This window comes from Phascolarctos cinereus, unplaced genomic scaffold (assembly GCF_003287225.1).
Source record: "Phascolarctos cinereus isolate Bilbo 61053 unplaced genomic scaffold, phaCin_HiC Scaffold_5;HRSCAF=322, whole genome shotgun sequence".
Classification (NCBI taxonomy): Eukaryota; Metazoa; Chordata; class Mammalia; order Diprotodontia; family Phascolarctidae; genus Phascolarctos; species Phascolarctos cinereus.
The window spans coordinates 448,614,218-448,641,364 of record NW_027555958.1 but is presented as its reverse complement, the minus strand read 5'-3'; the positions used below and the strand labels follow the sequence as shown (position 1 = coordinate 448,641,364).

Below are 27,147 nucleotides of genomic sequence, written 5' to 3'. Positions count from 1 at the left end.
AGAGAAGGGGAAAGTGTTTGATCAAATGAGATAGAGAACATTATACGATATAAAATGTATAATTTTGATTATATGAAATTTAAAAGTCTTTCCACAAACAAAACCAATGCAACCAAGGTGAGCAGGAAAACAGAAAAAAACAATTTCAATAGCAAATTTCTCTGAAAAAGGCCTCTTCTTTCAAATATATAGAGAACTCAGTCAAATTTATAAGAATACAAGTCATTCACCAACTGATAAACGGTTAAAGGATATGAACAGGCAATTTTCAGATAAATCAAAACTATCTATAATCATATGAAAAAATACTCTAAATCACTATTGATTAGAGAACTACAAATTAAAATAACTCTAAGGTACCACCTCACACTTACCGATTAGCTAATGTGAAAAGGAAAATGATAAATGTTGGAGAGGATATGGGAAAATTGAGACATTAATGTACTGTTGGTGGAGTTGTGAACACATCCATTCTAGAGAGCAATTTGGAACTATGCCCAAAGGGCAATCAAACTGTGCATACCTTTTGATCCAGAAATACTATTACTAGGTCTATCCCAAAGAAATCATAAAAAAGTGAAAAGGACATGTACAAAAATATTTATAGCAACTCTCTTTGTGGTGGCAAAGAATTGGAAATTGAGGGGATGTCTATCAATGGGGGATGGACTGAACAAGTTGTAGTATATGGTTGTGATGGATTACTATTTACTATAAGAAATGATGAGCAGGTGGATTTCAAGAAAAACCTGGAAAGATTTACATGAACTGATGCAAAGTGAAGTAAGCAGAACCAGGAGAATATTGTACATAGTAACAGCAACACTGTGTAATGATCAACTATGAATATCTTAGCTCTTCTCAGCTATATAATGATACAAGACAATTCCAAAGGACTTATGATAGAAAATGCTATCCACATTCAGAGAAAGAACTGATGGAGTCTGAATGCAGATGGAAGCACGTTATTTTCACTTTATCTTTTCCATGTTTTTTTCTTTTGGTCTGTTTCTTCTTTCACAACATGATTAATATGGAAACATGTTTCAAATGATTGCACATATATAATCTATTTAAAATTCTTACTCTTTTAGAAGGGGTGGAAGAGGAAAGAGGGAGGTAGAAAATTTGGGAACTCAAAAAATGTTTAAATGAATGTTAAATACACAATTTGGAAAAATAAAATACTATTTAAAAAAGATAATGTCCATGATGAGACAACATGCCAAAATTTGTGGGATTCAGTCAAAGCAATCCTTATGGGGAAATTATATATTAAGAACTTTTTATCAACAAAAGAGTAACAGAACAGATCAATAAATTGGGATGCATGCAACTAAAAAATGAAAACAAAATTAGCAAATTGAAAAATCCGCAATTAAACATGAAAACCAATATTTTTTAAATCAATGAAAAGATTGACAAGTTGAAGGAAAAGAACTAATTAATTACTATATTAAAATAGAAAGTGTTTTCTTAAATAGATGCATCATTGACTAATTTAATTTCAAAAGAAAGAGAAAAACCAAATTATTGCCAGGAAGAATTAAAAAATCAAATTCCCCCCAAAATGAGGAAGAAATAAATGAAATCATTAGAAACTATTTCATCTGAGTTTATGCCAATAAGACCAATAACCTAAATAAAATAGATAAATAATTATAAAAATATAAAATTCCCAGATTAACTTGCCAAGAAATAGAGGACTTAATTTAAGAAAAAGAAATTGAACTAGTAATAAACGAGCCATAAATATGCTGTAGGTAATACACCTGGAGGATTTAAAAGTGAATTCTATTAGACATCAAAAGAATAATTAATTACAATATCTCAGTTAACCTGAGACTCTAAATCATGGTTTAATTCTGCAATTATCATGAGTAGGAGAGCACTGAACTTTGCAGGAATGTATGAGAGCCTCATTGACTTTAGTGTGTTATTATTCTCCAAACTTAATATAGGCTCCTGAGGACAGCCACTATTTCGCTTTTGTCTTTGTATGCTCAGTCCCTAGCTCAGTACCAGGTCCATAGGAAGTGCTTGTTGATTGACTGGATGATTGTATTTTGAAAGTTGTGACACAGTCGTGGAGCAGCAGTTCATGTAAGAGCATTGTCAGACAGTGACAATAGCTAGCACTTTTCTTTTCACTTCTTAAATCCTTTTGCAACTTCTTAGCATGCTAAAGTATTCACAGTGAAATGGAGAAGCAAATTTAAACAGATTCTAATAATGAATTGCATTTATGCTCTGAAGTTATGAAAGCTTAAAAGTACTAAGACTTTTGGGAACTGCATATACATATGCATGCATGCATACACATGTGTGGTGTCAGACTGGACCTGATAGAAGGAACTCAGCATAAAGAGGCAGACACTCTCCGTGGCAATGCACCTTCCCTCCTATTTATAGTCTTAAAGAACTGCCTAAAACACTGAGAAGAGAAATGACCTGCCTGGAGTCACACAGATAGTATGTGTCAGAGGCAGGTCTTAAACTCAGGCCTTGAGAGGATCACAGAATTTGAGAGCTGTAAGAGACTTCAGCAGCCATCCAGTCCAAGCCCTAAATGAAAGCAGTTCCCACTATAACATACCCGACAAGTGATTGTCCAGCTTCTGCTTGAGACCCTCCAAGGAGGACGGGCTCACTGCCTCCCCAGGCAGCCCATTCCCTTTGGAGATGGGTCTAATCGTTCGGAAGTTTTCCTTGACATCAAACTTTCAGAGCGTCTTTCCGCTGCTCCTCTAGAACTAAACAAGAAAATGCAGATTCCACCTCATTCAACGGATCATCATTTGACAAGGATGCAAAGCCTTTACCATGATGGTTGTTCTCCACCAGACAATTTCAAGTTTATCCATTTCTTTTTTTTCTTTTAACATTGGCATCCAGAACTGAACATGGTACTGCAGATGAAGCCTGGTGAGGGCAGAGTATAGTGGGACTATCATATCCTTGTCCCTTATTAAAGTAAGACCCCTTGTCCTGGATTCTATAGGCCTTAGCTTAAGATTATTATTAGCTCTTCTACCTACTGTATCACACTTCTGACTCATACTGAAGTTGTGGTCCACTAAAACTTTCAGATCTTAAAAAAAAAAAGTTTATGTAACCATGCCTTCCTCATATTGTGTTTGTGGGGTTGATTTTTTGTACCCAAGCGCCAGACTTTGCATTTATTCCTATTGCATCTGATCCCATTAAATTAAGGTCAATGATCTTGCCTGCCAAGATCCTTTTGATTCTTGACTTTATCATTTAGTTATCTATTCTATTATCTATCCTTTCTTCTTAGCCTTGCATCAACTGAAAATATGACGAGCATATCCCATCTATACTTTTACCTGCTCTGAAGCTAGGCCTTTATCTAGCCACTAAAAAGCACATTGCCTCTCATGCTACCTATAATTATTGAAATAAAGGTGTAGAATCCACCTCTTAGACACACACACACACACACACACACACACCTTCAGTAATTAGCCTATATAAACTCTGAAGATATTTATCCCAACTTCCACTCCTACTGATTAATGAAGCTCCCAGAGATAGGTTGGTTGCAAGTCCTCCTCATGGTTCTAGGCAACCCCTGAGAGGCAATACAATGGCTTTCTCTCATGCCATGAGCTCAAGCCCACAGTTGTGCTTCCTTCTTGATGGACTCTCTATTGAAAATCAATTCGATCAGGCAATTTTAAGTAACTTTTTGAGAGGGACTTTCACTATGAGTGCGTAGTAAGAAATAGTTGGTACAAAATACCCTCCCCCCACTTCCTACTCTACTAAATCTGTAAAGTGATCTCCTTCAAGTGCAGAGTGGGCTCATACTTATAGAGCTCATGTGACAAAAAGATGGCTGCTTATAGTTTATTTTCACCATGTATGGGGTGTTTGAGATGTTCCCCTTAGACATGGCATTATCTCATTGCTGGGCTCCTTGTAGAGCTATGAGTTTAGAATTGTACACACACACACACACACACACACACACACACACACACACACAGGTGCACGCACACATAAATGTGCATATATCCTGAGGTACACCAAGTCAAATAATCAAGAACGACTGATATAGCTGGCTAAAATTTCTGAGTTTTTTCTGGTGGCCACTAACTGTTGGGGTGAGGGTAGAGGCACCTGTACCCTGCTGAAATACAATCGATTCTTTAATAATAAACATAAGCCTCATCACATAAAAGTTAAAGTGTGGGAATTTGTGACCTTCTGGAAGAAGGGTCTTGAGGTATCACCCTAGGGGCAGTTTTTTTGTTTTTTGCCCAATAGCAGGGGTGGTAGCACTTTGAAAAAACAAGCCAGGACAGACAGGGGAGGTGTGAAATTCCTAATTTCATTGCCAAAGACTGGTTGAGTGCAAGAGAAACATATGGCAAGCTTTCAGTGAATTATAAACTCCAGATACTGATTTTTCTTGCTTCTTATGCATCAATGACCACGTCTACATCTGGGATTGTGTCTAGTGGTTTCTAATGAAGTCTCAGTCATATTCTGCTAATCTTTGATCCTATTTATTTAAGCCTTGGCTTTGCTCTTACCTCTTTTAGTCCTGTGAAATACAAAGTTCCTCTTTAAAATTGGTATCTTGTGCTAAAGTATTCTTCCTCTGACATTTGCTTAAGTCATTGTTCAGCCAAATCATCCCTGACACATAAATTATAATTGCTGAAGAACTTGCAAGATTCTTGCCCAGAGGTGTGTACATACAGCAGGTAGGTGTCTTGTGGAATGGAATGTCTATTTTTACACATTTTATTTCTCATTTCTGACTTAGTTGTTAGAGTAAGATCCTATTCCGGGGCACCAAGGCACAGTAAATGGCTCTATCTCATCAATTCTAGAAAGATAAAAGAATGAAGAGTGCCTTAAGTGGTTTCCCAACCTACTGCTTCCAAAAAGACCTAGTTCATAGTTTTCTTAGAAGGGAAAAAAGGACGGACATTCTAAGTGGGTTTCAAACTTATGACTCATTATCTGCCCAGAGTTTCTAATGGGACTCTGCCTATAATCTGTTCACAATTCTAATATTTACATATGTAAGTATATATAGATATAGATATAGATATAGATATAGATATAGATACAGATACAGATACAGATACAGATATAGATATAGATATAGATATAGATATAGATATAGATATAGATATAGATAGATATAGATATAGATATAGATATAGATATAGATATAGATATAGATATACTTACATATGTAAATATTGGAATATGTTTTAAAACTACCAAAAATAGTATAGGGAGGGACAACCAGTTTCACCACTTAGGTCCTAGTTGGGAGTTCTGACACAGTGTTTGTGGTTTGCCCGTGGATTGATAGTGATAACATTTTGTGACACAACAATGTTCTGCCTAACACCTAAAAGCAAAACTAAACATAATAGCTCATTAATATCTCCAATTAATGACTCTTTGGTGTTTTAAAAATATTGGTTACTTTCTGAGGTTTCTACAGGCATCTCAGACCAAAAGACTCAGAATGATGAAGCTACTGGTTATGCACACCTCTTCAAGGACTGAAGGTAATTCCATGGAAAGGCTTGCTGTTCCCCTCTAAGGCCCCTCCTGACTCTTCAGTCCTGTATTTTGTGTTCTAAGATGCCTTCCAGCACTGACCTTCTCTGGTCTAAGGCCCATCCTAGTTCTGCATTCTGAGTCCACCATGGTGCAGTCAAAAGAGTACTGGACTTGAGTCGAAGCACCTGGGTTCAAATCCTACCTGTTCCATGTACTTCTTGTGACCTTGGTCAGGTTATTTGATCTCTATAGGTCTTAGTTTCATCATTTGTAAAAGGAAGGGATTGCATGAGATACCCCTTATAGCTCCTTCAAACTCCAAATCTATGATCTTGGGAGTCTATGAAGCTACTGGGCAGCTCCAACATTCTTTCTTCTGCTCTTGAAGATCATTTCCTACTCTAACTATAGTTGGTAAGTGAATGAACAAAAAGTCATTTGTTTAGTGCTTACTGTGGGCCAAGCATTATGCTAAGAACTAAGAAAACAAAGGGAAAAGCAGGGCAGTCGCAGCTTTGAAGAACACACCAGGAGACAACACATCTCAAAGATGATGGAAAGTTCCAGAACTCTGAGTTAGAATGCTGCAGCAAGGCAAACGTCAAGTCATTGGATCTTTAAAGTTTCATTTTCAGGAGGAAGGCTAAGGCCTGATGGTAGACCATCTTATTGGAATTCTCCAGCCTGTGACTCCCTACTCACTAAGCAGTGTAAGAAGCCATGTTCTTTCTGAGCAGGGGAGCTGGTAGGGCTTGGGCCAATGACTACTGAGAAATGGAAAGTGATGATGAGGATTGAAGTGGAGTGGGAACTCCATATTTCCTACCCTGGAGAGGGTTGATGTTGAGCTAAAAAAGGAAAACAGGATGAAGATGTCACAGGAAATCTGGGTGGAATGGGAAGAGCCCAGTGGGATTTGGACAACATGAAAAGGAAGGGTTCCCACTGGCGTGTTCTACTCCCTCCAAGGCTCTGTGGAATCTGAAGGAGGAAGGTTTCCATTAGTCTTGGTCTGCTGTTTGCCCTCTGATACCCACTATTCTAAGATCTCTTCCAACTCTGACATTTTCTATTCTAAGCTCCCTCCCAGTTCTGACATTCTTTGTTCTAAGATCCCTCCCAGCTCTGATATTCTGTTCTAAGCTCCCTCCTAGCTCCGATGTTCTCTAAAGTCTGTCCTAGCTATGATATTCTTTGTTCTAAGGCCACCTCCCAGATGATGTTCTGTGTTCTCCATTCTAAAGACTCTCAGTTCTGATATTTTCCATTCCACGTTCTAAAATTTCTCCCAGCTCTGACAGCCCATGATTTGATCACCAGTTTGACTGCAAGAGGAAGCTCCTTAAGCCTGGGAATGCAGTAGGCACCCCCAAATCCTTATTAATTCATTCAGGCAGAGGAAGGTGGTAGTCTGGGGGGGGGGGAGATAGGATTATTTGCTCTAGGAGCAAAAGGGGTTGAATGAAATGTCCCAAAATAGTCTTTCCTTCAGTAAATATTTCAAAATTGTTCTGGACCTAATGTGCTCCTCTTCATACCGTATTGGGCACTGAGGGAAATATAAAGCAGAGAGTAGCTCTTAATAATTCAATGTATATGTGGCAGGTCTCTAGTGGAGTGCCCCAGGGCTCTGTGGTTGACCCTGTGCTGTTTAGGGCTGCCCAAATCAACTTGTGTTGGATAATGATTTTGATAAAGCTATCAATGATATGCTCATCTGATTTTTTGATGACATAAAACTTAGATGCATAGCTAACATGGGAGACAACAACCGGGAACTAAAAATACATTAACAGGATAAGACTCTGGGTAGCATCTAATAAGACAAATCTAAATGGGGATAGATACAATTTCTTACACTTGATTTTAAAAAAAGCAAACATTGCTAGACAGTAGATTGTCTAAAAAGTAATTATATTTTAATGTACTGCAAACTCATTATGAGTCAACAGGATAATATGGCAGCCAAAAACAAATGTAACCTTGGGCAGCATTGAGAAATAAAGCTTCCAGGAATAAGGAGATGACAGTTTCTCTATATGCTTCCCTGGTTAGACCTCATTCTGGAGAATTGGGCTTGGCTCCAGATGCCAAAATTTATCAAGAACATAGGTCAGCTAAGTGGTGCCATAGTGCATAGAATACCAGGCCTGGAGTCAGGAAGACTCATCTTTCTGAGTTCAAATCTGGCCTCAGACACCTACTAGCTGTGTGACCCTAGGTAAGTCATTTAACCCTATTTGCCTCAGTTTCCTTATCTGAAAAATGAGCTGGAGAAGGAAATGGCAAACTACTCTAGTATCTTTGCCAAGGAAAACTCCATATGGAGTCATGAAGAGTCAAATATGACTGAAGCAACTGAACACTGACACTGATAAGTTGGAGAATGTCCAGAGAAAGGCAATCAAGGATGGTAAAGGGCCTGGAGACCATGCCATATGTTGACTGGTTAAAGGAACTAGGGAAATTTAGCCTGGAGAAGAGAAGACTCATGAGAGTCATAACTGTCTTCAAGTATTCAAAGAAATTGAAAAGAGACAAATATGTGTTTGATTTCAAAAGCTTCCTAACAATGAGAGCTGTTCCAAAGTGGGAGGAGCTGCCTCGTCATGGTGATTTGCCCCTCCTTGGAGTACTCCAGCCAAAGGCTTAGAGAGTATCTTATGGTGGGGGATCCTTTTCAGAATTAGAATAGAGGCCTCTGAGAGCCCTTCCAACTCTCTGATTCTGTAATTCTATAAGATACATTCTCTCTCTTGAGGTTCAAAACAGGTAAATTGTGTGCATTAGACAATATGGACACTGATAGCCTTACAAATTCTGTGATCCTGCAATTCTGTTCTTTTCAGGTCTATGACTCAAGGGAGAAGTGGGGAGGGGGAGGATCGGAGGTGGCCAGTGGTCAGCATTTCCCTTCCTCAGCCCTCCAAGGTGAGAGTGAACAAAACTTCTCCAACCACAACAGAGGGTTAATCAAGGTTCACATGCAAATTTTAAAAGCACCTTTTGTTTGCAGGCCTAGGACAGGTCTGAGTTGTCCCATAAATATGAAGAAATTCATTATCTCTAGGGATACTAGGGGATAGACCCTACCAACATGGAGGCCTGTTTTCTCTGCAGAGATTGTACTGAGATGATCCCTCAGAGTTATCCATTTCGGTTTTCACCGTGGCATAACCTTGCTTAGGAACTCTTCCCAAGATGGTTTAATGTTGGCCACAGAGTGAATTGAACAAAGCTTTGCCTACTCAGTCCTCTCCTTCTTCCTGCCCCGATCCCTCAGTTCTACCCTATATCATAGGCAGCTTTCTATATTCTTTATGCCCCTCTCTGCTGTGACTTGGATTGAATTGCCTGATGGTTCCCATACATTACAGACAAATCCAGAGAATTTTCACTTTGGAACCCATTGAGATGTGGCCTAATGACTTTGGAAGAATTCCAACTCTAAAACAAAACTAGTGGCCTGCCTAAGCAGGGAAGCCTTTTCTATAATACAGTATCCCAATCTCACACACACATGCACACAGATACACAGAGAAATACACATAGAAATCCAAAGACACACACATTTACATCCATACACACATACATATGCAGGCACCCAAACACATGAGCACAGACACATGTATTTATTTATTAAGGGAAAGAACACACTTGTCTAAACCCAAGCCCCTCTCCACTCTGAAGTGTTCTTAAATCCCACCCGAGTGGAAGCCATGTTGGGATCTGCATCCTCCGTCTGGTGTCTGTCTGGAGGATGGGCTCCTCCCCCAGTGGAGAAGTCCAGAAGCTCTTGGCTCTACAGGCTGTGGGGTTTTAACCCTGAAGGTAAATGTAGCTCTTGAATCCATTATATCTATGGCTTCATCAAGCCAACAAACATTTACTAAGCACCTGCTATGTGCCAACCACTGAAGGTATAAAGAAAAACAAAAATGGCCCCTGACCTCAAAGTACTCACAGTCTGGTGGAGGAAACAGCATATAAACAATTTTGTACAAACTACAGAATAAATTGGAGGTAATCTAGAGTGGGGGAGGCAGATGCTAGAATTAACCAGGAAAAGTTCTTGCAGAAGGTGGAATTTAAAAATTCTTTTAATGCCACTGATAGACATGAAGCACCCATACTGCAGAATAGGGAGTAATGGTAGAAATGAGAGCAGGAAGAAGAAAATTGACAAAAACAAATAAAATACCTAACCCTCGAATGGGACAAAACATGAAAGAGGACTGGACCATGAGCATAAGCATTATTTATGTTAAGTAACTTGGTATCATTCTTTTTCCATATACACCTACCATATTTTCCCCCTCTCCAAAAGCCCTCATCTTAGGGGTGCAGCCAACTGTTAGGGCCATCTAGCCTCCACTGGTCACTTGAGAAGTGTTTTAACTCCAAATCAAACATGCCAATCTCTTAGTCAACATGGGATTTGGCTCTCAGATAATATCCTAAGCAGCCTTTCATACAGGGAATTGGGTCATGAGTTTATCAGCTGAAATATACTCTGATCACTAAGGTCAGTAAGAATGCCATATATCTCAAGAAGTCGTCCCTGAATCCTGGCCTTCAACTGATCTTCTCATTCAACCCCCATCCACTAAGATCTTCGTCTTGTCCCTCCCTTACCATGTGTGAAGGGAGTCTGTATTATTGCCTCTCCCATCCCCCAGCACTGCACTCCTCACCTAATAGGGGTCCAAAAGAGCTCTATGAGGGAAGGAGGATAGAGAATACAATTACATCACCAAGGGGAAACTGAGGATCATATAGAAGAAGTAACTTGTCCAGGGTCACAGAGCAAGTTAGGTGGGGAAAGAGCCAGTAAAGCCTAGGGCTGCTGACCCAGACTGGCTCTAGGCAGAACAGGGCTGTGTTCCTCTCTAAAGTTAGTAGTTGCCTAACTTTAGGGCTATGTCTCTCTCAGACCAAGGGTCTTGGCTATGTGTATCCCCTTCTTCCCCTCACCCCCTGCCACCCAGACCAGCAGCAGCATCCATCCTCCACAGCAACATTCCTTGAGCCCCAGTGCTGTGCATGTATCGGGTGGCTCCCAAGTGGCTTGCCTCCTCTCCCCCCCACACATGTGAACTGGGAATAAATCCACAGAGCAGGCACAGAAGGGAAGTGGATCTCATTCCTGAGCCATCGACTCATCCTTTGACCCAGATCTACAGAAACATGTGGAAGTTAGTCTGGGCAAATGAAGCTATCAGAAGCTGCCTAGGAGCCAGGATCATTCTTTTGGCCACCCCTGAGACCTGGGGCAGCCGAAGGCCTGAAGATGATCTCTTGAGGCTCTGGATGGAAATCAAGGGCATTTAGGGAAAAGGCAAAAGTAGCAGCAAGAGAGGGTGAGATAGTGGATCCCAGAGAAGGACAAGCAGGTGAGCATCTAGGAGGCATTGGCCCTTCAATGAGCCCTTCATGTCCAGTCACGTTGGGCCTGAGCCATTAAAACTCCTAAGATTAAGAGGGAGAAAAACTCCCAAGGTCAAAATTGGGATGTGGGTGTGGGTGTGGGCGTGAGGATGTGGGCACCAGTGCCAGTGGGTACAGTGAAATCCTAAGCCACAGATGGCATGCTGAGGTCAAAAAACCCCTCTAGAGGCTTATAATCTAGCACGTGTCCATGAAGGGTGGCCTAGGATGGAAGGAAAAGGGGCCATAGTTGAGGATGGGGATGGGACCAAGTGAGCTTTAAAAAAAGTAGAATTACACACAGCAAGTGTTTGTAGGAACTTAGAGGCAGGATAGCCAATGGTGGACACTGAAAGCTAGCACATTCTGGCAGATAGGTGCTGGTCAGTAGCTGTTGCTTCCGCCTGAATAATAGCTCAAATTTATGAACACTTTAAGGTTCTCACAGCAATGTCATCATAACAACTTGCTGAGGTTGGTCATATAAATACCTCCCCCCCCCCCATTTTGCAGGAGAAGAAACTAAGGGAGAGAGGGCTTCATAGCTGTTGGGTGGTTATGGAGGGTCCTTTCCCAAGACAATGTTCCAGGCTCTGTGCCTTAAGAAGTGGTGATCCTACCCTCACTGGATCCCCTAGGCAGGCAGGAGGCAGATATGGGGATTTTCATCCAAGTAGTGGTGGAGTTAGGAGCATTTGTGGGGTAAGGGGCACTTTTAGCTCTGACATCATGTCATGTTCTCATTTGCTGTATTTTTAGAAAGAGATTAGATTGAAGATGGAGGGGCCTATATCCACCTCAGATTGGGTCATAACTCACAGCAACGACTGTATGAGACCACTCCCCACAACGCTAGGAACACCCATAGAGATGGAGCCATATCTATCTTTGAGAGTAGACAATCCTTGAATTCAGAGGCTCTGTCTTCCCTGAGGGTAAGGGCCCTAAAGCAATGGCCCATTGCCCCCCACTTCAGCTGGAGAAGAGAGAAGAGAATGGGAATAACCATTTATGTGTTATTGTTGTTGAGATGTTTCAGTCGTGTTTGACTCTTCTTTATCCCATTTAGGGTTTTCTTGGCAGAGATACTGGAGTGTTTTTTCCATTTCTTTCTCCAGCTCATTTTACAGATGAGGAAACTGAGGCAAACTTCAAGGTCATATGGCTAGTATGTGAGGCCAGATTTGAACTCAGGAAGATGAGTCTTCCTGACTCCAGGTCCAGTGCTCTACCCACTGTTCCATCTTACTATCTCACACATTCATGTAGCACCTACTGTATACCAGGCACTGCACTAACCACTTTTCAAATATTTCATTTGTTCCTGACAACAACTCTGCAAGGTAGATGCTATTATTATCCCCATTAGGGTTGGGGAAACTGAGGCAGAAGATGTTAAGTGACTTGCCCAGGGTCACATAGCTAGTAAATGTTGTCTGAGGTCAGATTTGAACTCAGGTCTTCCTGACTCCAGGCCTGGTGCTCTATCCACTTCACCACTTACATGCTCTACATAGAGGTTCACAAATATCCACATATGGAGGGTATTCCCTGGGATGTCCAGTGGGAATTCTGTAAGAACAGGGTCCTGGCTCCCCCTCAGGCTTGGACACTTAGTGTGATGGGGAGGTAGACCTTCTTTAAGTATCTGCTGAAACCCCCTCTGCATAAGTGGGCCCCTTGATGCTCTGCCCTCTGACGGACTTTGTGCTATGCTTCAGAGATGACCCCCCTTTCTTCCTCCTCTTCAGTACCCTTCCACACTTCCAAACCAATCTGCTTTACTTAGCACTGTTTAGTCCTAGTAAACAGAAGAGCATGCAATTGAACCAAAAGGAAAGAGACAAAATATTTGTCCCCAGCACCCTGCCCTTCTTTATCCTTGGTGGCCCTGCCAAGGAGCCTGGGGCCCTCATGTTACTCTCTGCTGAGTTCAGACACACAGAGGCCCTGCCGTAGACTTGCCCTCCGGCCTGAAACGGCTCTTTTTAAAAACTAAGATAAAAAAATAAGTGAGTTAAATGTGTCCGCTGTTTGGTCACTGATTAAATGAGGTGTCGATCAGAGTAACAGTAACAGATGATATTTTTCCTTTTTTTCTTTGCTTCGACTCAAAGGAGAAGGTCATTAGTGAGCAAGAGCATCATGGGAAGGTGGCATTCACTTTCACCCCGGGGGTTCACTGTGATCAGCATCTGACCATCTTTTAGGAGTCAAGAGCAGAGTATGTGCTGTGAATGTGCTTGGACCCACATGTCGTGAAAAGGGTATATGCTTTGGGGTAACTGCCAAGCTCCCCATGACTTAACTTGCATACTAAAGCAACAGGATGCCAACCACCCATTGGCTCCACCACTATGAACTGTGGTATTGATTCTCCTACCCAAGGTGTGGAAAGGTGTGTGCAGCAATCAGATCACGGTTCAGTACCCATCTTACTTAAGCTCTGCTTTTCATTCTATCCCTGCTAAAAGCTTCATTGATTGACTTCTTTCTTTCTTTCTTTTTGGCAAGGCAATTGGGGTTAAGGATTGATTTCTTTCCAAGGCATTAATATATAATCAGATTAAATAAAAGGCATGAAAAAAAAGCTGAAGCATTCCTTGAACTAACATAAACACAGGCCACACATTTCATTTAACCCAGCCCTTCACAAAGGCCAAAACTCTCTCTATGCCAAAATCTATTTTTGTCCCTTGACTCCCAGCCCAGGAAAGAAAGCCAAGCCAATGAGTTCTGCTTTCAACTCAGCTCCCACCTGAGCTGAGTAAAAGAGTCATTGGTTTGGGTTTTTTCCATTCCCCCCACCCCCTCCACAGTCTGCACTACCCCAAAGTTAGACTTGTTCATTTCTCTAGGTATGGCAGGAACTCCAATACCATGCTTCTCTTTGGCTCCAGACTCCCTGCTCATTCTGATAAACCTCTCCAGTCCTGCTCAGAATGTGGAAATCTGCTAAGCATCAGGCTGTCCCTACAGCCCCAAGTGCTAACATGGGTTACAAGAAAACTATTCCTGGCTTTGCCCACGTGGCCTGATGTGGTAGTGATAAAGCTAGCATTTGCCATGGCAGGGGAAATGCCAGGGTATAGGATACCAGTGAGTTCCTTTTCCCTTTCACATTTCAATTCAAAGTAGCTTCTTGTCCAACATCACCTGCATAGGCTTTTTCTTAGCTCAAAGAAGTCCATTATTGTATATTCAAGAGTTCCCCTTCTCCCCTCTAAGGTCAGTACAGAAGGCCAGCCTGAGGGCAGTTGTGCCATACGATAATACCAGTGAAGTGCCTAGAGGTGATAAAGGACAACAGTAGCAGCTAGGAAGAAGTCTGCCATTCTGAATGTCAGTGCTTTGGGGCCATGTCCCATCTTCCCCATATTAGCTATCCCTCTCTTCCTCAGACTGAGTATGGCCCCTGATTTTCTTTAACTCAAAACTGTTCTCATTACAATGTCCCTCAGGCTCTCTTATGTTTCTGAAGAATCGTTATCTCAATCCTGAGGACACTTTGGGGCACTTTGGATTCCTTCTCCTCTCTCAAGTGACTGCCTCTCTCTTTCCGTGCCTGACTGGAGAATGTGTCTCTATTCCCTCCCATATTTGCTTCAGCTTTGTCTCCAACTGAGTCTTTTGAACTGATGAGGATGGGATATCTCTTACTAGGGAAAGAGTAGTTTGACTGCAAAATGGATGGGGAAAAAGGGAAGAAGAGAAATCCTTCTCCTCCTGCCTTCTTTCCTCTGGTAAGAGGGGATCACACTTCACAAAGCTTCTTCCGGCCTGGGTTTTCCCAAACCTTCCATCTCCTGCACTGTTCTGTCTACCTGTCTTTTAAGGGTAACGGCAAAACATTGGCCCAGACAGGATCCCCCCTAATTCAAAGAAGGACAAACTTGCTCATCATGGGTGTGGCCAAATGATCATTGGCAGTTTAACACCTTGTTTTCTACCCGTTACTTTCTGTGTTTACATCGTGAGATTTCTGAGCTTCAGGACTGGTGAAAGACCAACTCCTCTATGCTGGGATAAGAATCTTTTCCCCCAGTACGTAGCCCTCAAGCCTTTTCTTGAAGACATCCTATGACAGGGTGCTCACCACTTCACAGGGTAGCACATTTGACTTTTGGACAGCTCAAATAGGACACTTTTTCTTTATATTAAACCTTAATTAGAAACTTCTATCCACTGATTCTCATTCTGCCACCCGGGATGGGAACCAGCAGATCATGTTGAATCCTCCTTCCTGGAGAGAGCCCTTAAAATAGTTGAAGATCCTTCTCATATGCCTCAGAGATCTCCTGTCCTCTAAGTTAAACAACCCCAGATGGGAAACCTGGGACCCAGAAGGGCTAAGAAACTTCCCCATGGGCACAGAGGAAATAGTAGCAGATCTTTTCCCTCTACTTAACCTCTGTCTGCCTTAGTTTCCTCAGCTGCAAAATGGAAATCAAAATAGCACCTACTTGCCAGGGTTATTGTGAGGATCAAATGAGATAGTAGTTCTAAAAAGCACTTAGCATGGTGCCTGGCACATAGTAGGTACTTAATCAGTGTGTATTGCCTTTTCTTTCCCTTACTTATTCCCTTATCAAGGAAATTTGCTTTTATAACATGTGTAAGGGGAGGAATAACTCTTTAAACATTTGCAGGTAGGCAGAAGTGTTCTATTTTTTAAAGGGACAGGGAAACTTTATATTACAGATCTTTCTGTCCTTTCTCCAAGTGAGACATTGCCCCAAGGCAAATTTTTGTTCATTTAAAAAAACCTTATTTTTAAAGTGATCATTAGTAACTTGAAGAGAGCCATTTCAGTGGGGTCAAGGGTAAGGAAGAGGTCGAGAATGTGGGTGATTGGGAAAAATGGTGGCACCCTGGACAGAAGTAGAGAAGTTTGGAAGAAGGGAGTGTTTGAGGGGAAAGATAGTGTAATGAGATCTGTGTTTCATATTAGAGCTCATCTACCTCTACTAATTCTACATTTAGCTCTTTCCCACTGGAAAAAAATTGTTGGTGGTGGAGAGGATTATTATCATGAGGCAGCTCTTCCCCACTGACCATGGTGGCAGACTAGAGCCTTCACAACCATGAAGTGACCTGGGGGTCAGGACAGGAGAATATTGAGGAAGAGGCTGGAATTTTGCCTCTGCAGCTCCTGCTGATGTCTAGGTCAAGTTTAGATTCAAATTGTCCTTGGGCCTGATGTCCAGGGTAGCCACAGATGACCAAAGGTAGGAAGTAGTGTAGTAGGGAAGTCTGTGATAATGGAGAAGGAGGGCATTGTAGTTATGTTGGAGACAAGCCTTGGATTGACTATCTTGGGGAAGGTGGATGCACACCTGCCTTTCTGCCCTCTTATTGGAAAATAAAACACTCCTTGAAGTTGTGTCATAGCCCCCACTTTAGAGACAGTTATAGGCAACTAGGCAAGTAGACATCTAACTCAGCTGATATCCACAGCAGCCTGGCACAATCCAGTTGCAACAGGGACATAGAAAATGTCACAGTTGTACCATGCGTATTAACAGCCCCAGCCATTTAACCAAACCCTCTACATTCCTCTTCTCCTCACTTCCCTATTTGGCCCTAATGCTACCTTTGACTGAATGCTGTAGTTGCCCAGCCTTTCTGGCTTCATTAAAAAGTAATCTTATCTTCTGCCCTCCCTCCCTCCACTGTCATTTCCTCATACCAGAGGCCACCAGGGGAAAAACACATTCACCTTCTTCTACTCAGGACCTCCACCAAGCAAAGGCCCCAACGCTCATCTTTCCCTTGGGCGCAGTGGACAGAGAGCTGAACCTGCACCCTTGTGACCCTGGGCAAGTTACTGGACATCTCAGAGTTGCAGTTTTCTTATCTGAAAGGTGGAGATAATAATACCCATAGTACCTGCCTGACAGGGCTATGGTGAGACTCCAATGAGACCTTGGATTTAAAGTATCACATTATTGCCAGCTTTTGTTCTTAACCTGGCACAAAAACAAACAAAAAAAAACATTCTCACAACTGAAGGAGTCATTCAGATTCTATCAAAAGCCAAATGTTTATTCACCTGGACATTAGTTTCAAGCTCATGGCTAATATAGTTTATGAGCTCCCTCCTCTCCTATTATTGGGAAGTTCAGTGAAGCCTGTAGACTTCTTCACAGAATTATTTTTTAAATGAAAGCATAAAATATAAAGGATTACTAAGCAAGCCAATTATACTGAAACACAATTACTAAAATATATTTTTTAAATGGGGCAGCTACATGACACAGTGAATAGAGCACCAGCTCTGAAGTCAGGAGAGCCTGAGTTCAAATCCAGCTTCTGACACTTACTAGCTATGTGGCCCTGGGCAAGTCACTTAATCCCAATTGCTTCTAAAAAGCAACAAAAACAACAAAAAAAACCCCCCAAGTTCCCAAGGCCTTAGGTTAAGAACCTTTGCCATAGAGGAATTTTGGTCCATTCTGAAAATTTCCATTCTGAAAATAAGTAAATACCTTTACGGGACCACTTTTTGTTTGTTTGTTTTTAGGCAATTGGGATTAAGTGACTTGCCCAGGGTCACACAGCTAGTAAGTGTCAAGTGTTTGGTCTGAGGCTGGATTTGAACTCAGGTCCTCCTGACTTCAGGGCCAGTGCTCTATCCACTGCACCACCTAGCTGCCCCCAGGACCACTTTTTAAAAGACAGCCCAAGCCATCGTGTTTTCCTTTACTTCCTCCTCTTTGGCCACCTCCCCCAGGCCCCACAATCACCTTGGTGTCCTAATTGTACCATTGCATTCCAATTCTAGAACCAGAGATCAGTTAGCAAATCAACTCTGCTATTTTTGGATGGGGGTGGAGGATGAGGAAGGGCTGTCAAGCTAATCCTCTACAGCCACACTGACCATCCTATGTCCTCTCCTCTCCTCTCCTCTCCTCTCCTCTCCTCTCCTCCACTCCCTTAGGTATGTTGACTTTACCAACACAATATAAGTTCCTTGAAGGTAGGGATTGTCTTTGCTTTTACTTTTTCTACCCTCAGCATGTTGCACAGTGCTTGTCACTCAATAATTTTTTTTAATCATTCATATTTTTTTTCCTTCCTTCCTTTTGCACTCCTTTCTTGTCTCCTTTTCCCAGAACCTTTATCTTCCCTCAGGGTTCAGTGCAGGGATCACCTCTTAGATGAAGTCTCCTATCTTACCCGAAGTTGTCAATGCCCTCTTCCTTCTCAAACTACATTGTATTTATTTGTAGATGCACATCAAGTTGTAGCCCTCTAATACAGTATTGGTTTCCTATGGACGTGGGGTCTCTTTTGGCTTCCTGCCCCCCGTGATCAGCCCAGTGCTGCATTCATAGTTGATGCTTAGTAAAGGTTGGCTGGTTGGGATTGGATTGAAGTGATCTGATTTACCTGGAAAGGACCTACACCACCCAACAGATAAGTTCTCTTCCCCCTGTATTGGGAATCTTTATGCTTCCTTCTGCACCAATGTCCAGGATCATTGATGCAGAAGAGGATAATCTGGTCTTTCATGTCCTTGGGACAACAGAGTTCCTTTGTAAGTCTCTGCATGCTGGTGTGTCCTTATGTAAAGTAAGAGCAAGCCAGAGATAAGCCTGGAGATGTTGAGCTAAGAGGCCAGGGGACCCAATGTGAATTGGTTTTAGGGTAGTTCACAGAATTAGAGTGTGTTTCTGAGGTACAACCTGGGTCTGATTCTAAAAGGACCAATTGGGGAAGAGATGTTTCCCTGACATGCTTAGAAAGAGGATGCCAGCATAGTGCCCCAGGGATTTGTACTTAATCAGTGACTACAGTAAGGGTATAGATAGCATGCTTCTCAGATTTGTAGATGACACAAAGTTCAGAGGGATTGATGATGCCCTGGACAATAGAATCAGTATTCAAAAAGATCTAGACAGGCTAAAGCATTTGGCCCAATTAACCAAAGTGAAATATCATTAGGATAAATGGACAGTCTTATACTGGGTTCAAAAAGTCAGTTTCAACAAGTGCAAGATGGAGGAGGCATCCTTGGGCCACAGTTTTTTATATAAAAGAAAACTATCTGGGGATTTTAATGGACTGTAAATTCATTATTACTAAACAATGTGACAAGTCAACCAGGAATTGTAATGCAAACTTGAGCTGCATCAAAAGATGCAGTTACTATAGCTGTTTTTCAATCGTTTAGTCATGTCTGACTCTTCAAGACCCTATGGAACATAGCACCTCAGGCTCTTCTATCATCCATTACCTCTCAAGTTCTTGTTCCTTGTTTCCATGACATTATCCATCTTATTCTCTTTCTGTCCCCTTCTCCTTTTGCCTTCAATCTTTCCTAACATTATAGAAGGAAATGACAAACCACTCCAATGTCTTTGCCAAGAAAACCATATGGACAGTATTAAAATGATAAAAGAGGTGACATTGGAAGATGAGCCCCTCAGGTACGAAGGCGTGCAACACAGTGATGTGGGAGAGCAGAGGACAACTACAAGTAGTTCCGAAGAACGAAGTGGCTGGGCCAAAGCTGAAAGGAAGCTCAGCTGTGGATGTGTCTGCTGATGGAAAGGAAAGTCTGATGCTGTAAAGATCGATATGGCATAGGAACCTAGAATGTAAGATCTATGAACCAAGATAAGCTAGATGTGGTCAAACAGGAGATGGAAAGGTTAAACATTGATATCTTAGGTGTCAGTGAACTTAAATGGATAATTCAGGTGATCACCACATATACTAACTGTGAGCAAAAATCCCTTTGAAGAAATGGAGTAGCCCTTATTGTCAATAAAAGGGTGAGAAAATCAATACTGGGGGCATAATATAAAAAAATGACAGAATGATATCTGTTCAAATCCAAGGCAAACTGTTCAACATTACAGTAATACAAGTCTGTGCTCCAACCACTGACGCTGAAGAAGCCGAAGTTGATCAGTTCTATGAAGACCTACAACATCTTCTAGAAATAAAACCAAAAAAAAAAAGATGTTGCATTCATCACAGGGGATTAGAGTGCTTATGTAGGAAATCAAAAGATGATTAGAATGACAGGCAAGTGTAGCCTTGGTGTACAAAATGAAGCAAGGCAGAAACTAATAGAGTTTTGTCAAGATAATTCACTGGTCATAGCAAACACTGGTTTTCTTTTTTTTTTATTTTTGGCTTAATTATTTTTTTAATATAAATTTATTTATTTTTAGTTTTCAATATTCACTTCCACAAGTTTTTGAGTTCCAAATTTCTCACCCCTCCCCCCAACCCCAAGATGGCATGCATTCTGAATACCCCTTCCCCTGGTCTGCCTTCTCTTCTATCTTTCCCCCCTCCCTTCTCTTATCCCCTTCCCCTTCTATTTTCCTGTAGCGCAGGATAGACTTCTGTACCCCATTTCCTGTATTTCTTATTTCCCAGTTGCACGTGAAAACATTTTTTTTAAAACATGTGTTTTTAAAACTTTGAGTTCTAAATTTTCTCCATTCCTCCCTCCCCACCCACACTCATTGAAAAGGCCAAGGCCTGGGACTGATTCATATTTTTCTTGGAGGCTTTGGATGTAGGAGCTTTGATTTTGTTGTCTTCTTCTGGTTGTATATTCTGATCTTCTTTTTCACCAAAGTAAGATAATATAGTCTGACCCTTTTTGCGCTGCTTGCTCATGACCCCAGCCAATTACTTGAGTTTTAAACTCTTTGTTAAGGTAAGAGTCTGCTTCCAATGTGGAGAGTGTACTGTCCCAAGCTTCAGGGGTTTGTGTAGCTGTTTTCAGAGATACTTGTAGGGACCTGTAAATTTTCAGTTCTTCCAAGGTGGTATGATAAGGGGCGAGGTGTTTACTCCTTTCCTGGCCTGTGACCATAAGTATTCCTTTCTGTCCCGTAACTGTGAGGAGGGGTTTCTCTCCACAGCCACTCCAAGCTCCACCACGCCAGCACTCCTCCTCACCCCAGCACTGCCACCCAGAACTGTGACCCAGATCTACACATGGGCAAAGCAAGAGATTTCTGCCTCAGCACTGGCAAAAAGAACCCTGCAGTCCCTCTCTGATCAGCCACTGGATTCCCCCTCAGTCTGTGGGCAGGAAGCTCAGGAAGCAGCTGCACCCCCCCCCCCAGGGCCACGCTCTTGGGGAATGGAGCTGAGACCCCGCCTTCCTCTCTGACCACCGACAGAAACAGACTTTTCCCACTGATCTTCTAAGTTGTCTTTGGCATTCGTGGATTGAGGAGTCTGGAAACCTCCACAGCTGACCGTGATTCAGTCCTGAGAGGCTAGCTCCAGGTTTGCTGCAGCCTGCGCGCTCACGGTGCGCTCCCAACCGCGCGCGATACACCTTTCTGATCAATCATCCAGGTTGTCTTGGGCTGGAAATTTGTTTCACTCTGTCTTTTTGTGGGTTCTGCTGCTTCAGAATTTGTTTAGAGCCATTTTTTATGAGTATTTGGAGGGGTTTGGGGGAGAGCTCAAGCAAGTCACTGCTTTTACTCTGCCATCTTGGCTCCGCCCCCCCAAACACTGTTTTTCAACAACCAAAAAGGTGACTTTATGTATGGACATCACCAGATGGCCAATATAGAAATCACATTGATTATATACTTTGCAGCCAAAGGTAGAAAAGCTCTACAGAGTCAGTTAAAATAAGACCTGGAGCTGACTGTGGCTCAGATCATGAGTTTCTTACTGCAAAATTCAAACTAGCATTGAAGGAAGTAGGGAAAACCATCAGACTATGTAGGTATGACCTAAGTAAGATCCCTTATGAATATGAAGTGAAAGTGAGAAATAGATTTGAGAGATTAGATCTGGTAGGTAAAGTGCCTAAAGAACTATGAATACAGGTTTGCAATATTTTACGGGAGGCAGCAACGAAGAAAAAGAGCAGCAAAGAAAAAGAAGAACAAGAAAGCAAAATAGTTGTTTGATAAGGCTTTACAAATAGCTGAACAAATAGCTAACCTGGGTTAGCCTGTCCATCAAGATGGTTTTATTGAGGTGTGGCAACTGAACATGCTACAGTTTCTTGGAGCCATAGGTGAGAACTGAGTGCCAAGAAGACACCAAAGGTGGATGAGCAGCCCTGGAAAGGCTCAACAAGTCCTCATACCAAAGGTGCTAATCCTCCTTGAACACTCCATATATTGCATATTTGTTCAGGTATGAGTTAGATTACATGCCCCCCTTACAAATTTCATAGTCTGCGATTCTTTGATTCCAATGGTTCAATTGCCACACCCCATTTTCTCTTCTCTTCATGCTCTGCCCCATTATTGCCCCTTGTCACTGATTTACTTCCCCCACTTAGCAAATTTCCTTCCTGCATTTTTTTACTAATGATTTCCTTCATGCTACCTAGGAATCTTTCTCTCTGATAACATGGAACATGTAATTTTCTCCCGGATTGTCCCTTGCTCTTTGGAGTGATCAAATGAAGCAGCCAAGGTCAGCAACAACGACAGAGTAACATCAGAGAGACCAGTTAAGAAAGTTCTTTCTAAATATACACAAGTAGACAGAGGTGAAGGTGGAAGTTTGGTGGAGGTAACAGTGAAGAAGTAGGCCTGAGACATTATGAACCAAAATTGGTAACACCCTGCCTACAAGGAGATCAAGTTCTACAAGGCAGTGGCAGAAATCACTTAGAGGAGACATCCTCTAATGGACACCTTGGAAGCCTTGATTACACGAGAAATGCAGAGAAAAGAGAGAGACTAGATAATTCCAGCAGTCATGAATCAGACTGAGGGGCTAGAATAGACAGAAATAGAAAATGGATAATGAATAGAGTCAGAGAAATCCTTTTTTGGAAAGGGGTGCAAAAATGAAATCTTAAAGAAAAAACGGAATTAATTGAAGAGGAGAAAAGAAAAGGGGAATCCACTTGACTAACTGAGAGAATATAAAGGTGGGAAGAATTATAACTAGATAAAATCAGGAGATGAAAGGGAACGATTAAGCAAAACCCCAAAGGGAAAGGGATAACAAATGAGAGGAGGAGATCAGGAGTGAGGAGAAGAGTGCCAGTGGGAACAGGGTCACCTTAAAAAAAGATGAAGGTAAAGTAACCATAGGAATATATTTTTATAGCAGTGTTTACAGAAGAAGAGGAAAAAATCATAACTAAAAAAACTAATATTAGTGATAGAGGAAAATATCTGCCTAAATCTTGTAACTTTAAATGTGAATGGAATAAACAATACAATAAAATGAAAAAGGGTGACAGAATGGGTAACAAAACAAAACTCTACAATCTGCTGCTTACAAGAACCACATTTTAAAAACATATACACTATGCTTCAAGTGAATCCAGAAAAGCAGGAGTTGCAAACATGCTATCTGACAAATCAAACACAAACATTCAAAAAATAAAAAGGGATAAACAAGGAAACAACGTTATTCTGAAAGGAGACATAGACAACAACCAACTTATACAATCCAAATGCCTTAGCATCCAATTTTATAAAGGAAATGTTATTTCAGCTGTAAGAAGACAGACAGTAACACAATAACTCCTCTCTGTTTTGTATAAGTCTAACAGAAAGATAAACAAAGGGGAAAATAAGAAGCCAAGCAATTTTCTAAAGAAACTAGAGTTAAAAGACTTACGGCATCTTTTAAATGATGAAGAAAAAGAATACGTATATTTCTCTACATCACATGGAACTTTTACAAAAACTAACCATCTCCTAGGGTGCAGAAATATTGTAAAATATTGGAAACAAATGTAAAAAGTCAGAAATAGTCAATGCATCTTTTATGGATTATGATGCAATAACAATATGAATTAGTCTGGGGGCCACAAATAAAAGATACACACCTAGATGAAGGCTTAACAATGCAATTTTAAATAATGAGTGGATAAAAGAACAAATCATAGAAACAAATAACAACCATATAAAAGAAAATTATAGTGATAAAACAACATCCCAATATTTCTGGGATGCAGCTAAAGCAGTCCTCAGGCAGAAAATCACTTTCTTACAAACATACATCAACATAATAGGAAAAGAGAAGATTAATGAATTAAGTGTATCTATAAAAATTAGAAAGCCTACAAAAGTAAATGATACCATCCACTCTACTCTCTCCTTACATATTTTGTTATGTTTTCTCACTGCTTCAATAAAGGTTGAGGCCCCCGAGTGATTGGGAAATTAGTCCATCAAGAGGTTGCAAAATAATTGTGGTTCCTATTTTCTCCTCATAGCTGCTTGCTTTATTTCTTTTTTTTTATTTTGGAGGCAATGGGGGTTAAGTGCCCAGGGTCACACAACTAGCTAGTAACTGTCTTGAGGTCAGATTTGAACTCAAATCCTCCTGACTCCAGGGCTGGTGTTCTATTCACTATGCCACCTAGCAGCCCCCTGCTTGCTTTATTTTTGACATGATACCAGAGAGCTTGTCTGAGTCCTTAAGGATTTCAGGTCCATAGGACAAGACTTGCCTATCAGCCTAGGATGCCCAGTTATACAATCCCAATTATATAATCCCTTTTCTTGGGAACCTCAAACTTTCTTGGAATACCTGATCCTGTTTTCTTTCATCTCAGTTGAGGCTATTTGTCCTACCATTGGAGTTTGGAATTCCATTTAGATTGTCCCTTCAGGGGCCAGGATTTGTTAGGGGAAATTTTGGGTGCTCTTTGATAAACAGATCCAGAAGAAATGTGCCTTGATCTTCAAAGGGATTACCTTTGGTACAGGGACCCATGGAGAAAATCTGTGGAAATGTTCACCTAGGACTTTTGTCCAAGCTGCAATTAGCATGGGCTCTTGCACCATAAAAAAATATGAAACAGTTTTCACTTAAGACAGCTTGGTTTTTTTTACCTAAATGTTAAGGGGGTGATTTTAGTAGACTTTTAAAATCACAGCCACTCTCCATTACTGACTAATTAATTATAGGTGAGTTGTGTTCTTCATTGGTAGAGAAGGTAACGTCACCAACAAAATCACTGAGCAGAAAGAGTTTGAGGATAAAGATGATGATGTCAAAGAAAGTGATGAACATGAGATGGCACCAATGTGTCAAGAGCCTGCTAAGATGTGGTGGTAGGGGCTCCCATCTGTCACATTGAAGAGCTTATGCTATTCACTTGAGCTTACGTTCTATACGTGAAAATGAAGTATAGTAAGTTACCAAGCAAAAAAGAAAAAACCTAAGGTGTTTCAGAGGTTAAGGACTTTGGGTAAAAATTCCCCTTATCTAGTCATGCCCGACTGACTCCATACCTGGGTTAATGAACTTATTTCCATTTAACATGCCTCTCAACTTGGTGCCTACTGACCCAAAAGACCCATGCTTTATGTGATTCTCCCCACTGTGTCTGATCCAAGTAGTTCCCTTAACCATGTCAGCCTTGCCTTAGCCCTCGTATCTTCACCTCCTACTTCCTCTGGCTCAGTGACAGTTATGGCTCATCTCCACTCTTCCACAATCCCTACGAAAAGTACTTGCCCACAGCCCCTTATGGGTCTCCTGATACACAAGACACGTCTCACTTTAAAACCTCAAGGATTTGCAGAAGCAGCAAATAGGGTTCGAGTTGTGGGAACACCAAGACAGAAATGAAAATATTGGAGAAAAAATCAACCCTGACATCTGACACCAGGCAGTGAAACATGTAGGTGCTAAGCGTAATCCAATCCCCTCGCCCCAGCTAAAGTAAATTTGAAAAAAATGTTGTGACTGCATACACTTTTATCAAGTGGGAACAACTCTATCGGTTCAGTCAATGAATTAAAGACATCAAACAACTGTAAACAAAAGGGGAGTGCAAGTGGGATGGTAGTGTGGGAGAAGGTCACAGTACGGCGCTGGACTGCTGGTGAAGAGGGGGAGCTGATCTGGGAATGGAACGGCTGATGCCAGTCAAGGACTTGACACCAGGGTTCCATGTTCCACTGCCTGGTATCAGGTATCAATGAGGATTATGGCTGAAAATTGGGAAAGAAATTCTTTTGTTCACTTTATCCTTCTTTGGTGCAAATTCTCTATGTAAGAGGAGCTCTAGAGCCATTCTCCCGCTCTCCTCCTTCTCCCCCTGGCAGCTTGTGTTCCCAGGTGGGAATTACTAAATTTCTTCTCAGGCTTTGGGGTGCCTGAAGACCCTGGGGAGAAGATTCTGGTACTACAACTCATGAGTTCTCAACAGTGGCCATTTCTCCCTATGACTATCAATTTATGTCAATTAACCAGCAAGACTCAATGAACTTTAAGAAACTGGCATTTACTAAGGTCGTGTAGTAAGGAGAGTTGGTACAAAACGTCTCCCCAAACAGAGCATGCTCTCCCATAAGCACTTACAGAATCCAAGCAAGGCTTAGAACATTTGGCAAAGGGAGTAACTTAACAGCTAATTCTTTTCTCCTCTCCTGTGGGCTCCTTCTAAAACCTGGAAGCAGCTCTTTCTTAGGGTCTCCAGCTTGTCCTTACTCACAAAAAAAGACATTGCTGCCATTTCAGAGATATTGCTAGGACTCCAAAGAGAAACCCAAATGCTCTGACCGTCTGAAGTTCACGAGTTTGGGAAGGAGAGAGACGGAAGCTCTTCTTACCCTCTCCCTCAGCTATTTAATCTCAGAGACTTGGCTGCAGCTACTCTTTCCTCTAAGCTGCCAAATACTGGAAGGCCCATGTAGAAATATACTATTTTGTAGATAATTCACAAGACAAGCTAGGCTGTACTGTAGTTTGATGCCTCTGGTTTATTGACTGAGTTAGTAGAGATGTTCCCACTTGATAAAAATGTCCGTAGGTGCAATATTTTGTTGTTTACTTTAGGTGGGATGGAATAGGAGAATTGGTTGAATAGATTCTCCCCATTACAATTATCATCAACAGCACCTTTCTTTCACAAGAGCACATCTTGGCCTCTCCACCAGATCCAGCAGATCTTGGCAAAGCCAATGGTCTGTGACGCTTGCCAACTCAAAGATGCATTTCTCCAAATGTAACCAGGTTGGTGACTAGATGACAGTTTACAACCCATCACTGAAGGCATTCCAGCTTGGTAAGGCCTCATGAAGCCTCAGTTGTTCTAGCTCTACCTTTGGGAGCCCACAGTCACCTGTATGATGCTGCTAGGCATTAGGGGAAGATGTCAATGGAAGACATAGATGTTGTTGTTGTTCAGTCATTTCAGTTGTGCCTGACTCTTTGTGACCCCATTTGGGGTTTTCTTGGCAA

General features: G+C 41.6%; 1 long non-coding RNA gene across 4 annotated transcripts in view; it reads right to left on the bottom strand.

Annotated features, from left to right (window-relative positions):
* The window catches only part of LOC144454147 (uncharacterized), a 71,704-nt gene that overhangs the window by 12,975 nt on the left and 31,582 nt on the right, over positions 1 to 27,147 (bottom strand). For 3 of the 4 annotated variants that reach the window (XR_013487425.1, XR_013487424.1, XR_013487427.1), the window contains exon 4: positions 2,597 to 2,753. The exons of the other annotated variant lie outside the window; for it this stretch is intronic. This is a non-coding gene — a long non-coding RNA (uncharacterized LOC144454147). The remainder of the gene's footprint in view (positions 1 to 2,596; positions 2,754 to 27,147) is intronic. 4 annotated transcript variants of the gene reach the window in all.